This window comes from Piliocolobus tephrosceles, chromosome 16 (assembly GCF_002776525.5).
Source record: "Piliocolobus tephrosceles isolate RC106 chromosome 16, ASM277652v3, whole genome shotgun sequence".
NCBI lineage: Eukaryota > Metazoa > Chordata > Mammalia > Primates > Cercopithecidae > Piliocolobus > Piliocolobus tephrosceles.
Window position 1 is genome coordinate 23,962,177 of NC_045449.1, and position 17,342 is coordinate 23,979,518.

Below are 17,342 nucleotides of genomic sequence, written 5' to 3' on the forward strand. Positions count from 1 at the left end.
ATCAATACCGAATTTATTGAGAGCTTTTAGCATGAAGGGCTGTTGAATTTTGTCAGACGTTTTCTGCATCTATTGAGATAATCATGTGGTTTTTGTCTTTGAAGAACCAAGATTTTTTATGACTGCACTTTTAGTGTTCCTGAATAAGTACTGAAGGGGTTTTCCCTAAAAAAAAAAAAAAAAAAAAGTTTTGAGATAAAAGAATATAAACTGTACTTCTTCTCTGCATTGGAGTCTTCAGTTTGTTTGCTGCTCTTGTTCCAAAACTTCTCATTACTCAACTTACTAAACCCACAGACACTTTTCAAGAAGTTACCTTTTTTTCTACCATCACCAATATATAGGGTGGCTTAGATCTGTATTTCCAAGTCTTACTGTCGTCCCAAGAATTACTATCAACTATTAGAATCTCAAAAACTCAACTGCATACTGATTGCGCTGCCCAGTGTACCTCTGAATCCCACGGGGGAGGGGGTGTCAAACCAAGTTGTGCAGGAATGGGATATTTCACACTCCAGGGCAAACTTATTCCTAGGATCAGTGGCGGGCTTTGGAGGTGGGAAGCCAGAAGGGAGTGCAGATAAACTCTTCTTCAGATCTCCCGGGTGAAATGAGTGCAGCTGATGCCTGCATGGCATTAGAAGCTCCCTGAACGCAGTGAGGCTATGCTGGACAGAGGCTGGTACTGCGGGCCACCGGGACAACTCCGCCCGTAGCAAGCGTTGCGCGCTCCTGTGATGGCGCGCGCGCGCATGTAGTCGTGTCTCGCGCAGGGTCGGGCCTGTCAGGCGGGAAATCTCGCGAGATCTGAGACGGGGATGACGGTGGGGAGGAGGGGAGTGGTGTCGGGGAAAGGGGGGGAACCTGGGCAGCGGCCGGGCTCTGTGGCTTCAGGGCTAGGGGAGAGAGAGGGAGGGTGGCAAAGAGAGTGAGTCGGTGCCGCCGCCTGCCTGAGGAGAGAGGAGGGGTCCCGCTCGCCCTGCGCCCTTCGCGGGCCGAGCGCACTAGACACTTGCGAACATCTGAGGCCTCCCGGCCCCGGGGGACCCCGCCCCACCGTCCGCCGGCCGGCCCGCGGCCTCTCTTCCCTTTGTGAGCGCCCCCTTCCCAGGGGTGGTGGTGGTGGCGCAGGGCTGCGCGTGGGCCCGCCCGCCGAGGGGCCGCGGCGGGGGACCGAGAGGGCCTCGGCTGTGTGAGGACGAGAGGCGGCCGAGGCCCGGGCCGGTTCCCCCGAGGCGGCAGCGGCGGCTACGGCTCCCGGCACTTCCCCGCGCCATCTTAACTGAGCCCAAGCGCTAAGGGCGCCTCCTCGACCCCGGTAGTCCCCTCGCCCCCCCCCCCCCCCCCCGCCGCCCCTTGTTGCAGAGCTTGGGCTGGGCGGCTCGCTGGGGCTCTTGTGGGGGGGGGGGGCGGCGGTCTGTCGCCGGGCCCCCTCCTCCTCACTCCTCACCCTCCAGGGTAGCGGCTACCAGAGCGCTGCCGGGGGCTGCGCCTGCCTGCTCCGCCCCAGACCTGTCGGCGAAAGGGTAAGGGCACCTCTGCTTTGGGAAAGGGAGATATGGAGGGGGGCGGGGAAATTCGGCCCACTCGGGCCTGTGTGTGGAAGACGGAATGTGGGGGTGGGGTGGGGGAGGGAGACAAGGAGGGTCTGTGATTCTGTGGGTGGGGTGAAGAAGCTGGTGAGCTGGGCGCCCTCCCGGTTTAAGGGGCGAGAGCAATTCCATTCCTTTTTCCTGAGGGTCACCGGAAGGGGTGTTGGAAGGGGGATGTTTGGAGGAAGGTGTGGCTCTCACAGGGAGACTGGCTTGATGTGCACCCCGGTTTAAAGGCGCGAGGTCCCTTTCTCCTCTGGTGCCGCTGCTCCTCCCGCTTCTTCTCCTTTGTAGTGTCTGTGTATTCTTGGGAAGGGAGACTGCTCTGAGTGGCTTGCTGGGTGGATTCCACCCCCTAGCACGGGAAATCTATACTCCTCTTCTGTAGGGGTGATGGAAGCGTTTCTCTCCCCCTACCCTTCCCCCTTCCCCATCCTCTAGTCTACTGCAATGCTGCAGAAGTCCAAGGCAGTTTCTTCATACACAGACTCATGTATACACAGAAGGGAGGGGGAGCAGGAGAGGGAAGTAATGGCGCTTCCCTTGAAAAGGTTACTCTTTTTCTTTTGGTTTTGAATCGATGACAGTACCGTTTTAATACTCTTCCCCTGAGATCTGTCCGTGGGCAGTGTATCTGCTCCTGGTGTTATTGTTGGGGGATATGGCCTCTCGAGAGGGACCCCTCTTCTGTTAGAACAGTTTTGGTGTCTCTCTTTTTGAGAGATGTCTGGGTTGACATTTTTTTGTGAGCAGGTTGTATTTTAGTTAGAATTCAATAAAATAATTTTGTACCTCCTCATCCTCATTTCCTTTTTCTTTTTCTATGACTTTTGTAGTTCATGAAGAATTATTGGCCGGGCGCGGTGGCTCACGCCTGTAATCCCAGCACTTTGGGAGGCCGAGGCGGGCGGATCACGAGGTCAGGAGATTGATACCATAACACTGTGAAAACCCATCTCTACTAAAACTACAAAAAATTTGGCGGGCGTGGTGGCGGGCGCCTTTAGTCCCAGCTACTCGGGAGGCTGAGGCAGGAGATCGCTTGAACCCGGGAGGCGAAGGTTGCAGTGGGGCGAGATGGTGCCACTGCACTCCAGCCTGGGCGACAGAGCGAGACTCCGTCTCAAAAAAAAAAAAAAAAAAATTATTAACAATTATTACATACAGACAGCCTGTCTGATGAGCATTTCTCCCTAAGCTGCGAATTTTTAGGGTTAATACTGTTTTGTATAATATTGAAATTGGAATTTTTGGAAAATGGTTGAGTTACAAACCTTTCTGCAGCTGTTGCTTTGTTCTTATTAATCTGCCTAATTATTCTGTGATCTATTTTCTGTAGTCAGTCATTTTTTCACTTCTTTTGCTACCTATCATATTTGTCTGAAAACAGATCATTTTATCTGATTTACGGTAGTACTTGTTGGTTTTGTTCTTAGTTGAGTAGAAATAAATAAAAATTTAAACATTCTGGAAATGTGCTGCCAAGTGCTTTTTGTGACCAGAGTAGTTTTCAAGTCTCCATGTACTGATGATACATTTTTTTCTTTTTAAGTGTTTAGTAAATACTGGTTATGTGATTTTAAAATATTCCACATATGACTGTTAATAGAATTAAATTATTTTTTCCTAAAGTGAAGAAGACGACTAAAATGTGTACGATAATGAGTTGTCTTTGGTGTATTTAGTGTTTTCAGCTCTACTTAGTGACTTATTTTTTAAATACTTCCAAATGCCATCTGCATTTTATGTTGTCATTAAGTGTTGTCCAATAGAGCTTTTTTGGTGTGTTGGTTGCATTTTGAAACCTGTTTTAAGATGGGGATTTGAAGATGTTAGTAGTAGGGCCAGGCACTAACTTAGTTTCTGTCATTTTATATCATGATTTTGATGTAGGAGACATGGTATGTTAAATAAGTTTTATTCTTTTTTTTTCTCAGAAGACGGAATTCTCTTTGCTTTCTTTATTGCCTTTTAATGATCATCTCAATTCATTGAACTGAAATAACACTATTCATTTGAGTATTTATTTCATGGGACAAAGCTGCATGTTGTTGATATGTAGAGTTTTCTCCATTATGGCAAGTTATGCCAGGAAGTCTAATTCTCCGTATTATGGCTTGTTGATAATTAATTCATATATACTAGCATGTGTTGATCGAAGCATACTGCTCAGTAGAGTGACTGCTTTTGGCCGGGGCGCGGTGGCTCAAGCCTGTAATCCCAGCACTTTGGGAGGCCGAGACGGGCGGATCACGAGGTCAGGAGATTGAGACCATCCTGGCTAATATGGTGAAACCCCGTCTCTACTAAAAAATACAAAAAACTAGCCAGGCGAGGTGGCGGGCGCCTGTAGTCCCAGCTGCTCGGGAGGCTGAGGCGGGAGAATGGCGTAAACGCGGGAGGCGAGCTTGCAGTGAGCTGAGATCCGGCCACTGCACTCCAGCCTGGGCGACAGAGCGAGACTCCATCTCAAAAAAAAAAAAAAAAAAAAGAGTGACTGCTTTTACCTTGGAAAGTTGTAGGCAGAGAGGATTTATTATCAATAGAGGCTACAAAACTTAAAGGATTTACACAGGGTGTAGGTTAACTATTTACTTGCTATATTTCAGCATGCTGTAATTAAGGAGTACTCTTTAGGACAACTGAAAAAAAAAAAACTCTCTTTTTCAGAGCTGGTAGAAATGTTGCCTAAAAGTGGAAAAATATGTTCATGATCGATTAAATACATTATTAAGGAAAAATTGCCTGAGGGTTATTTCAGATGACCTCTGATGCCACTGTCAGAAAGAAAATGCTGAGAACTGTTAGTCTGAGTTGATTCCAGATTAGTATGGCACTTCTTATGTTTCTAAATAGTTCATCTACAAAATAGCAGTGTAAATCACTTCCTGTTCTTTCACAACTGGCTCTTTCACTGGATTCTCTTTTAATGACTTAATTTTTGGCATTCTGATATCTGATTTGTTAATTTGGTTATAATTCTCATGTTTTATAGGTGGAAGAATTTCTGAGAATCAGCTGAATTTAAAGGCTTTTAATAGTCTAAGATTATCTTGACAGTAACAAAACATTGCTTCCAAACTAAAGGATAGTATTGCAAACAAATTTAAACTCAGAGGTTTTAAAGAAATACAGCAATGTACAGAATCAAAAATATGAGTGCACTGAATAGAAAATAATTATTGTATTTTTTATAATGTCGATTTTGGGAGAAGTGCGGATATGGCAGGTAATTGAATGAGTGGTGATATAAAATAAGCTTTCTGTATAACAAGGTATATATATGATATTTGGGCCCATGTTACGATGCCATTTTAACAATAAGAAAGCAACTCATTAGTTAACAGGATACTAGAAAGACTGGATGCTCATAACTAACCATGAGTATGATTTATTTTAATAATTTGCCAGTTCTTAGTAGACATGAATATTTAGTAAATCCAGAAGTTACCTAGGGGTCAATTGTCGGCATTGAAATTAGAGTTGAGATTAATCTGTCTTTCATGTCTTTCACCTGGAAATAAATTCTGTGTTTTGCATTTGGCTTATTTGTATATTAAAATCACTTAATTTTTTCATTTGTATCTCTGTTTTGTTTTCAGTGGTCTTTATTATAATAACTAATTGCAGTCATACTAATTTAATCTTTTATAAATGAGGAGCATTTTTGGTACACATTAGTTGAGGGCTGATGTTTGGATGAGGATCATATATGAACGAATCTCTTTGAAAAAGTATTATTTCTGGGCTGGGCAAAGTGGCTCAGGCCTGTAATCCCAGCACTTTGGGAGGCTGAGGTGGGAGGATTGCTTGAGGCTAGGAGTTCAAGAGCAGCCTGGGCAACATAGCATGACCCTGTCTCTACAAAAAAATTTTTTTTTTAATTAGCAGGGGCTGGGCATGGTGGTTTATGCCTATAATCCCAGCATGCTGGGGGCTGAGGCAGGAGGATCACTTAAGCTGAGGAGTTTGAGGCCAGCCTGGCAACATAGTGAGACCCTGTCTCCAAAAAATAAAAAATGAAAATATTAGTGGGGTGTGATGGTGCATGATTGTTGTAACTGCCTGGGAGGCTGAGGTGGGAGGATTGCTTGAGCCCAGAAGATGGAGGCCACAGTGAGTTGTGATCATGCCACTGCACTCTAGCCTGGGCGACAGAGTGAGACTGTCTAAAAACAAAACAAAAGCCAGCATGGTGGCTCAAGCCTGTGATTCCAGCACTTTGGGAGGCCAGGGTGGGCGGATCACCTGAGGTCAAGAGTTCAAAACCAGCCTGGCCAACATGGTAAAACCCTGTCTGTACAAAAATTAGACAAAAAATAGACAGGAGCCACTGTGCCCACCTCTGATGGGAGTTTTTAATTTATCACAGATTTTCTTTTTCCTTTGTTGGATATAAAGCCTGTCTTAAGAAATGACATTTCAGGCTGAGCGTGGTGGCTCAGGCCTGTAATCCCAGTACTTTGGGAGGCTGAGGCGGGCGGATTGCTTGAGGTCAGGAGTTCGAGACCATCCTGGCCAATGTGGTGAAACCCCATCTCTACTGAAAACACAGAAATTAGCTGGGTGTGGTAGCAGGTGCCTGTAATCCCAGCTACTTGGGAGGCTAAGGCAGGAGAATCACTTGAACCAGGCGGAGGTTGCAGTGAGGCGAGATCACGCCATTGTGCTCCAGCCTGGGAGACAAGAACAAAACTCCATCTCAAAAAAAAAAAAAAAAAGAAAGAAACAACATTTCTTTTCCAGTACTTAATTTGTTTATTTAAGAAAAATTTGGTATCCCTCTTCTACCTTCTGGAGCTTTTTTTTACCATCCTTGGCTTTGAAGGGATTCAGAGTACCCATGTTCTTCTAAGTGGTTTTATTTAGGTATCTTTTGTAGATGTGTCCTTACCTTGAAAGTGCCTTACATTCCAAAATGTATTAGTTCAACAAACTTTAAGTGATTATTTTGTGCCAGATAAGACAGTATATCAGCCCTGGGAGAATTCCACCTTCTGAATAGTTTTCTCAAGCTAGATATTCATAGGAAGACAAGGACTTTCCTATTATTTTTAGTTCCTCTAAGCCAGTGCTTTCAAACTTTAGTTTGTGATCCATTAATGGCTTGTAAATTCAATTTAGTGAGTCACAATAACAATTTTAAAAAGTGATGAGGAGTGTCAGTATGGTACATAAAGTAAGGGTAAACATTATTATGGGAAACTTTTGTTTGCCTCTTTTTTTTTTGATGCCAGGGTCTTGCTCTGTTGCCCAGGCTGGAATGCAGTGGTGTGATCATAGCTCACTGCAGCCTCTACCTCCTGGCTCAAAGGATCCTCCCACCTCAGCCTCCTGAGTAACTGGGACTACAGGTGTGCACCACCACACCTGGCTAATTTTTGAAAAAATTTTTTTGTATAGACAGGGTCTCGCTGTGTTGTCCAGGATGGTCTCAAATTCCTGAGCTTAAGTGATCCTCTTGCCTTGGCCTCCCAAAGTGCTTGTATTACAGGTGTAAGCTACTGTGCTCAGCAGTTTGCCACATTTTTGTATGTTCTGGGTACCTGGTTACACTGTTATAACAGTGGGAGGCCACTGTTTGGCCTCCCAAAGTGCTGGAATTATAAGCGTGAGCCACTGTGCCTGGCCTAAAATTTCTTTTTTTTACCTCATCCCTTTTACTTCTAATCTTCTGTCTCTGAAGTATGCTTGTTTCATTTTTGCTTTTTCCTTTTTCTTTCAACAACTCTCCTTCAATCTCTACTGATTGATCTGTAGTCCATTTAGTGATCATATTGGGTATATTTACCTTTCCTGGGTTTCAAAGCTTGGGAGATAGCAAGGACTTTGCCTAAAAGATCCTGGGCAGGGTATCAGTAGTTTTGGGTAATCATGATAACTTCTGAGGTTTTTGTATTAAGGAACATGTATTATGAGATATCTAATGTCACACTCTATGTGTGAGTGCAGTTTCTCACGAATTGCAGAATTTTATAAAAAGAAGACTTTTTATTTTTTAATTATTTTTATTTTTATTTTTATTTTTTTTGAGACGGAGTCTGGCTCTGTCTCCCAGGCTGGAGTGCAGTGGCCAGAGCTCAGCTCACCGCAAGCTCCGCCTCCCGGGTTTACACCATTCTCCTGCCTCAGCCTCCGGAGTAGCTGGGACTACAGGTGCCCACCACCTCGCCCGGCTAGTTTTTTGTATTTTTAGTAGAGACGGGGTTTCACCGTGTTAGCCAGGATGGTCTCGATCTCCTGACCCCGTGATCCGCCCGTCTCGGCCTCCCAAAGTGCCGGGATTACAGGCTTGAGCCACCGCGCCCGGCCAACTTTTTATTTTTTATCTGTTTATTTTTTTAAGACGATCTCACTCCCCTTCCCTATGCTAGAGTCCAGTGGTACGATCATGGCTCACTGCAGCCTCGACTTCCCGGGCCGGTGACCTTTCACCTCAGCCTACCACGTAGCTGGGACTACAGGCATGCGCCACCATACCTGACTAATTTTTTTGTATTTTTTGTAGAGATGAGGTTTTGTCACATTGCCAACGCTGGTCTCGAACTCCTGTGCTCAAGCAATCTGCCTGCCTCAGCCTCCCAAAGTGCTGGGATTACAGGTGTGAGCCACCGTGCCTGGCTGAAAACTTTTTATTTGGAGGATATTAAGAAAATATCTTTTATTTTTATTTTATTTGGGGACATACATAGATTTAATTTAATTAAATTGAAATACATCTGTTCATAAAATTATTATGTGATTAATTAAGTATATAAAGGGTACTTAAAAAATACCAGGCCGGGCATGATGGCTCACGTCTGTAATCCTAGCACTTTGGGAGGCCGAGGTGGGTGGATCACTTGAGGTCAAGAGTTCAAAACCAGCCTGGCCAACATGCTGAAACCCTGTCTCTACTAAAAATAAAAAAAAATTAGGCCCGGCACGATGGCTTACGCCTGTAATCCTAGAACGGAGGCCGAGGTGGGCGGATCACAAGGTCAAGAGATCGAGACAGAGTGAGACTTATTCTCAAAAAATTTAAAGAAAAAAAATAAAAAAAAATTAGCTATGCGTGGTGGCAGGCAGACACCTGCAATCCCAGTTACTAGGGAGGCTGAGGCAGGAGAATCGCTTGAACCTGGGAGGTGGAGGTTGCAGTAAGCTGAGATCATGCCATTGTACTCCAGCCAGGGTGACAGGGCAAGATTCTGTCTCAAAAAAAAAAAAAAAAAAAAAAAAAAAATCAGTGTGCTGCAATGTGTTACATCTAACCATTGCATTTATGTTTTAGTTGATGTTTTTAATTCACTCATGGTAGCAGTTATAAACTTCTAGTTTGTATTTTGGATTGATTTGTTACAATTTATTCCCATTGAGACTGAGAAAGAGGTTTCAGAAAAAGTTGATGAACAGCATTACTAAACAAGGTCAAGGTTTTTCTGTTTTTAGACTTGGGGAATTTAGTGTTACTGAAAATTGGAAAAGCTTTGTCTCTTTGCCAAAAGCATCCATATCTTTGACTGTACTTGGTGAGAAAACTTTGCTCTTCATTGTTGTACAGAAACTTTGTATGGTGTATGTTGTTTTATTTAATATATAGTATTTAAGTAATCTCCTACTGCATAAATGGTAGATAATGATGGTGTTTTATAGGGCTCATTACATGATAGGAGTATGGTATTTCAGTTGGTTTTATTTACTAGAATAGAGTTCTGAGTCCCAGAGGAGCAATATAATGTGCTCACTTTCAGATTGTTTTTTGTTTTTTGTGTTTCTTTTGAGACAAGGTCTTGCTGTGTCACCCAGACTGGAGTGTAGTGGCACAATCACAGCTCACTGTAGCCCTGACCTCCTGCACCGAAGCAGTCCTCATATCTCAGCCTCCCAAAGTGCTGGGATTACAGGTGTGAGTCACCATGCCTGGCCTAGATTCTTTACTTTGACATGTAGTTATTAGAGATAATCATTTTTTAATTCTCTAGAAAAGAACAAATAATTTGAAAATGGAGTAATTAAAAGATCATTTTATCTTCAGTTTAGGTAGTGACAAAGTATTTTTGTGTTTTATGTATGAATGTCTACTTCTATAAAATAATGCCATTAATCTTTAATCAAGAATAAAAAAGTTGGCTGGGCATGTAAAAAATAAAACAGTGTTGAGATATGAAATATTTCTCTGTGTGGGGGGGGAGATTTTTTTTGTTTTGTTTTGTTTTTGAGACAGGGTCCTACTCTTTTAAGAACCTGTTGTAAGACTCCAAACTAGAGTGCAGTGGTAGGATCACAGCTCACTGCATCCTTGATCTCCTGGGCTCAGGTGATCCTCCTGCCTCAGCCCCACAAGTAGCCACAGGCCTGTGCTACCACACCCAGCTAATTTTTTGTATTTTAATAGAGACAGGGCTTCACCATGTTGCCCAGGCTGGTCTTGGATTGCTGGACTCAAGTGATCCACCCAGCTCAGTCTTCCAACGTGTCAGGATTACAGGCATGAGCCACCACACCTGGCATGAAATATGTGCCAAAATAAGTAAAATAACTATGATATAAAAACTTTCAGCTGGGTATGGTATCTTCTGCCTGTAATCCCAGCACTTCGGGAGGCTGAGACAAGGGGATCGCTTGAGGCCAAGGATTCAAGATCAGCCTGGGCAACATAGTAAGGCCTCATCTCTACTAAAAATAAAAAATTAGCCAAGTATGGTGGCATGTGCCTGTGGTCCCAGCTACTCAGGACACTGAGGCAGGAGGATTGCTGGAACCTAAAAGGATGGAGTTGCAATGAGCCACGATAGTGCTACTGCATTCCAGCTTGGGCAACAGTGAGACCCTGTGTCTAAATATTTAATAGGTAAGTAAAAACTGTTTAATTTTTTGACAATATGTTAAAGTACACTACCATTCTATATTTTAACATAAATTTTATTAAAGTTAGGTGAAATGATAGCCTGGATTTTAGTATCCATTATTTTACTCGATTTTATTCAAATGGCACTATGAGATGTGTTCAAAAAATTTTTGAAACAGTGTCCTTTTTTTTGAGATGGAGTTTCACTCTTGTTGCCCAGGCTGGAGTGCAATGGCATGATCTTGGCTCACCACAAACTCCATCTCCCAGGTTCAAGCAATTCCTCCTGCCTCAGCCTCCCAAGTAGCTGAGATTACAGGCACGTGCCACCAGGCCCAGCTTATTTTTGCGTGCGCGCGCGCGCGCGTGTGTATATATATATTATATATATATGTATGTTTAGTAGATATGGGGTTTCACCATGTTGGTCAGGCTGGTCTCAAAATCGTGACCTCAGGTGATATACCCGCCTTGGCCTGTGTATTACACAGTGCTGGGATTACAGAGTGCTGGGATTACAGGCGTGAGCCACAGTGCCCTGACAAAACAGTGTCCTTTTAAAAATCCTTTTGGAACATAGTCATTAAGCCAGTTGGTTTACTCATGTTGCAGTAAATTTGGAAATCAATTTCAATTTAATACTCTTTTGAGATACTCACATAGTTATAATTTGTAATTTGTTGGTATGTACTATGAAAACACCAAGTCAGAATAGTGATTGATGGAATTTGCTTTTAAAGACCACAAGTTTAGGCCAGGCGTGGTGGCTCATGCCTGTAATCCCAGTATTTTGGGAGGCTGAGGTGGGTATATCACCTGAGGTCAGGAGTTTGAGAACAGCCTGGCCAACACGGTGAAACCCCCGTCTCTACTAAAAATGCAAAAATTAGCTGGGTATGGTGGCTCTCACCTGTAATCCCAGCCATTCAGGAGGAGGAGGTAGGAGAATTGCTTGAACCTGGGAGGCGGTGTTTGCAGTGAGCCGAGATCGAACCTTTGTATTCCAGCCTGGGAGACAGAGCGAGACTCCATCTCAGAAAAAAAAAAAGACACCACTAAGTGTAGCCAGTAAGTTATATAGCTTTCATATCAAAGTAAGATTCAGCAATGACACACGTATTTTTTGTATTTTTTGAGTGTAGCATTCTAGGCAGTGTGGTTATTAAAATAGGTTCAGTAATGACACATCTGTATTTATTAATAATTTTTTTGATGTGTTATTTTCTAGATACTGCACCAGTATACAGCAAAGAGTAAGAATTGATCCCTCCCATTTTGTAGTTTAGTAGGGATACAGGCTTGGAAGTAAATACATACAATAGTGTAATGTAGGGTTTCCCAACTGTGGTAGTATTGACATTTTGGCTAGGATAATTCATTGTGTGGGGATCTGTGCTATGCATTATAGGATATTTTGCAGCATCACTGGCTTTTACCCATTAGATGCCAGTAGCATCACCCCCGGTTGTGATGATCAAAAAATGTTTCAGTTATTACCAAATGTCCCCTAGGCAGCAAAATCACCCGATTGAGAACCATTTATTTAGCTCTTACACAGATAGAGTTAAGGGGTGTTTAGGAGTAGTGATTCCTGAGGGAGTGAGGTTTTATATGGGGGTCTTGAAAAAAAAAAAAGTGCAAAGGGTATTACATACCTGAGAGCATGAATGATCAATACTGAAGAGGGTGATAACTGATCATTTGTGGCTATAGGTTATTTATGTGATTTGGGATGGATGTCTGGCAAAATGAAGCCGAAAAGGTACTTTTGGGCTGTATCTTTTTTTTTTTCTTTTTTCTTTTTCGAGACATGATCTCACTGTTTTGCCTAGGCTGGAGTGCAGTGGCACAACCATGGCTCACTGTAGCCTTGGTTGACCTCCCTGGCTCAAGCAGTCCTCCCACCTCAGGTTCCCAAGTAGCTGAGACCACAGGAGTCCACTACCCACCCCCAGCCCCCCAACTGAGTAGCTGGGAGACAACTGGCATATACCGCCATGGCCAGCTAATTTTTGTAGCGACAGGGTTTCTCCATGTTACCTAGGCTGGTCTTGAACTCCTGCGCTGAAGTGATCCTCACACCTTACCCTCCCAAAGTGCTGGCATTACAGGTGTGAGCTACCATGCTTAGCCATTTTTCTTTTTTTTAAACTGTTTAATTGAGGTATAATTAATGCAGCAAAGTGCATAAATATGAAGTGTAAGCCTGTTGAATTTTTACAGATGTATATGTTCATGTAACCACCACTAAGAATAAGATAGAGAACATTCCTAGTACCTCTTACAGTTCTTTTTTTTTTCAGATACAGCGTCTTGCTCCTTTGCCCAGGCAGGAGTGTAGTGGTGCCATCATAGCTCACTTCAGCCTTGAACTGCTGGGCTCAAGTGATCTTCCCATCTCAGCCTCCTGAGGAACTAGGACTGACTACAGGCACATATAGGAATGAGGACTTGCTGTGTTGCGCAGGCTGGTCTTGAACTCCTGGCCTTAAGCCATTCTTCTGCTTTGGCCTCCCAAAGTGCTGGGATTACAGGCATGAGACACCATGTCTGACTTTCTTCTTAAAATTTGTATTTTACTGGTTGTTCTTTCTGACTGCTTTTAATAGTAGGTGTCTTTCAACACAGTGCTTTTCTGTCTCTCTCTCTCTTCCTGCTTCCTCCCCAACTCCATCCTTTATACCCAATTGCCTGACTGAGATAATCTTTTTTTTTAATTTTTATTTTTATTTCTACGTTTCTTTGAGACATAATCTCACTGTTGCCCAGGCTGGAGTGCAGGGGCACAATCATGACTCACTACAACCTCGACCTCCCCAAGTTCAGGTGATCCTCTCACCTCAGCCTCCCTAGTACCTGGGACTACAGGTGCTCACCATTATACCTGGCTAATTTTTGTATTTTTTGTAGAGATGGGGTTTCATCATGTTCCCCAGGCTGGTTTTGAACTCCTGGGCTCAAGCAATCCACCTGCCTTGGCCTCCCAAAGTGCTGGGATTACAGGCGTGAGCCACAGTGTCCAACTGAGATATCTTATTCTTTTTGAAGACACATTGGGGTGAACATATCTAAATTGAACTCAGCTTCTTAATCTTTTGCAAAAGGTTCCCCTTGTTTACCTACCTATTTCAATGTTAATAACATGTTTTGCTTAGTTTTGTTTCTGAGGTAGAGTCTGGCTCTGTCACCCAGGCTGCTGGAGTGCACTGGCATGTGCTGCAGCCTCGAACTCTTGGGCTTAAGTGATCCTCCTGCCTCAGCCTCCCAAATAGCTGGGACTGCAGGAGCTTGCTGCCATTCATTCCTGAATAACGTTTTGATTTTTTGTAGAAATTTTCTAGATACTGTGGCAGGATACAGAAATGAGTCAGACTTGATCCTTCCCTAGCCTTGCCGTATTGCCTAGGCTGGTCTCAAACTCCTGAACTCAAGTGATACTCCTGCCTCAGCCTCCCAAAGTGGCAGTATTACAGGTGTGTGCCACTGCACCTGGCCATAAGGTTTTTTGTTTGTTTGTTTGTTTTGTTGTGTTTTGTTTTTGACACAGGGTCTTGCTGTGTCCCCCAGGCTGGAGTGCAGTGACGCAATCTCAGCTCACCCCAACATCTGTCTCCGGGGCTCAAGCTATCCTCTCACCTCAGCCTCCCAAGTAGCTGGGACTACAGGAGTGCATTACCACACCTGGCTAATTTTTGTAGAGATGGGGTTTCGCCATGTTGCCCAGGCAGGTCTCAAACTCCTGACCTCAAGTGATCTGCCTGCCTCGGCCTCCCAAACTGTTGAGATTACAGGCATGAGCCACTGTGCCTGGCCCATAACATTTTGCGATCACTTTAATAATAGAGTAATTTTTATTTCCCCCAAAATTTCCTAGGCCCCTTTGCGGTCTCTTTTCAGTTTTATTGCTGTGCAGCCACTAATGTGATTTATTTCTTCTTTTTTTTTTGGAGATGGAGTCTCACTGTGTCACCTAGGCTGGAGTGCAGTAGCACAGTCTTCGCTCACTGCAACCTCTGCCTCCTGGGTTCAAGCAATTCTCCTGCCTCAGCCTCCCAAGTAGCTGGGATTATAGTATAGGCACATGGTGCCATGCCTGGCTAATTTTTCGTATTTTGTTGGAGACGGGGTTTCACTGTGTGGTCTTGAACTCCTGAGCTCAGGCAATCCACCCGCCTCAGCCTCCCAAGGTGCTGGGATTACAGGCATGAGCCACCACACCAGGCCTCTGATGTGATTTCTATTGCTCTAAATGAGATTAGTCTTTTCTAGAGTTTCATAGAAATGGAATTATACAGTATGCAATTTTGTGTTTGGCTTCTTTCTCTTGGCATAATAGCTGTGATATTTATGTTGTGTGTTTCAGTAGGTCATTTCTTTTTGTTGCTTAGTAATAGTCCAGTGTTTGGATATATCACTGTTTGTTTATCTGTTCACCTGTTGATTGATAATTGAATTATTTCCAGTTTTTGGCTATTATGAATAAGATTGCTAGCAATATTTGTATATAGGCTTTTTTATGGACATATATTTTTATTTCTGCTAACCCTAAGTCTTCTAAATTAGAAACTTGGGGATTATTTTTGATTTGTTTAATCTCTTTTCTTAACTATATTCACACAATAGGTTATGAAGTCATGGGATTTCTTCTTTTGAAATGTGTTTCATTCTTTGTTCTCTTTTCCAAGTATCTGTAACATTTTGTGAGAGGGTGTGTGTGTGTGTGTCTGTGTAGCCTTATTTTAGGAGTAGGGGATGTAAGGATGATTGTGCAGATGATATATTTGCTCAGTGAGGTTTATAGTCAGGCGGGGATGCTGACATTGAATTTATAGGATGGGGAAAGGGGCTGTTGCCATTGGAAGCACTCTATCTGTAAAAGTATCATTTTAGTCCCTGTTTTTGTTCTAGTCTTATTGTTGCTATTTTTAGTTTGTTTTTGTGTTGTTGTGTATTTATGGATATGTATGTGGTGTAAAGTGGTGAAAAAGTTTGTTGTCATGGATATTGTCATTGTTATGTGAGCCTCGGCAACGCGCTTAATCTCTGGGCCTCAGTTCATTGTCTGTAAAATGGGAATAATAATACTTTCCACATGGTGTTAAAAGGATTAGATGCATTGTTGTATGTATAACTCTTAGTTTTGTTTTTGTTTTTTGAGATGGAGTTTCTCTCTTGTTGGCCAAGCTGGAGTACAATGGCATGATCTTGGCTCACCACAACCTCCGCCCCCCGGGGTTCAAGTGATTCTCCTTCCTCACCTTCCCGAGTAGCTGGGATTACAGGCACACGCCACCATGCCCGGCTAATTTTTTTGTATTTTTAGCAGAAATGGGTTTTCACCATGTTAGCTAGGCTGGTCTCGAACTCCTGACCTCAGGTGATCCGCCCACCTCGGCCTCCCAAAGTGCTGGGATTACAGGCATGAGCCACTGCACCCAGCCTGTATGTATAGCTCTTAGAATAGTACCTGGTGCCGGGCGCGGTGGCTCACGCCTGTAATCCCAGCACTTTGGGAGGCTGAGGCAGGCGGATCACGAGGTCAGGAGATAGAGACCATCCTGGCCAACATGGGGAAACCCCGTCTCTACTAAAGATACAAAAAATTAGCCGGGTGTGGTGGCAGATGCCTGTAGTCCCAGCTGCTCGGGAGGCTGAGGCAGGAGAATGGCATGAATCCGGGAGGCAGAGCTTGCAGTGAGCCGAGATCATGCCACTGCACTCCAGCCTGGGTGACAGAGTGAGACTCCATCTCAAAAAAAAGAAAAAAAAAAGAATAGTGCCTGGCATATTGTCTTACATAAGTGTTGGCTAGTTTGTTTTTTTTTTCTTTTTTTTTTTTCTGGAGATGGAGTCTCGCTCTGTCGCCCAGGCTGGGGTGCAGTGGCGTGATCTGAGCTCACTGCAACCTCCACCTCCTGGGTTCAAGCGATTCTCCTACCTCAGCCTCCCTAGTAGCTAGAATTACAGGTGCCCGCCACCACGCCTGGCTAATTTTTTGTATTTTTTTTAGTGGAGATGGGGTTTCACCATGTTGGCCAGACTGGTCTTGAACTCCTGACCACAGGTGATCCACCCGCCTAGGCCTCCCCAAGTGCTGGGATTACAGGCGTGAGCCACCGTGCTCAGCCAGCTAGTACTATTATCTTAATTCTACATTACTTAAAAGGCTGTCTTTTTCGCTCCCATTTCAGTTCCCCTTACCTATTGGTATAAGATTTATCTCCTTATGTGGTATTTTATTTTTTACTTCTACAAACCTACAAAAGTACTTTCTTTTTACTTTTTTTTTTTTTGAGACAGAGTCTCACTCTGTTGTCCAGGTTGGAGTGCAATGGTAGGATCTAGGCTTACTGCAACCTCTGCCTCCAACATTCAAGCAATTCTCCTGCCTCAGCCTCCCAAGTAACTGAAACTACAGGCACACGCCACCATGCCTGGCTAATTTTTTTTTTTTTTTTTTTTTTTTAGTAGAGATGTGGTTTCACGATATTGGTCAGGCTAGTCTCAAACTCCTGACCTCAAGTAATCCACCTGCCTCGACCACCCAAAGTGCTGGAATTACAGACGTGAGCCACTGTGCCTGGTCTACGGAAGTACTTTCTATATCATAATCTGGCAACTCTTTGTGTGTATTTTTTTCAGTTGTGACGTACAAACAAATGCTTAAATGAATTTTTTTTATTTTTATTTTTACTAATGTATCTACTAAGATTATGTTATGGAAAGTTTCCAACATTCCTGAAGGCTCCCTCCTATCCCTTCTCCCTCATAACTATCCCTCCATATCTGTTCTGACTCTTTACCATAAATAATTTTTCCATGTAATTGTTTTCATTGTTTCTTAAGATTATCTGTGATTGACCCCTCCATATTTTCCTTCCTTCCTTCCTTCCTTCCTTCCTTCCTTCCTTCCTTCCTTC

At 43.6% G+C, this 17,342-nt stretch overlaps 1 protein-coding gene across 3 annotated transcripts in view; it reads left to right on the top strand.

Moving 5' to 3' along the window:
* Positions 1 to 967: 967 nt before the first annotated feature.
* The window catches only part of TAOK1 (TAO kinase 1), a 167,025-nt gene continuing 150,650 nt past the window's right edge, over positions 968 to 17,342 (top strand). Inside the window, exons 1-2 of one of the 3 annotated variants that reach the window (XM_023183810.2) lie at positions 968 to 1,092; positions 1,458 to 1,526. The gene's annotated coding sequence lies outside the window, so the exon portion shown is untranslated. Of the gene's footprint in view, positions 1,093 to 1,217; positions 1,527 to 17,342 lie in introns of those variants that run through there. The other 2 variants (XM_023183809.2, XM_026447095.1) reach the window with 2 other exon arrangements.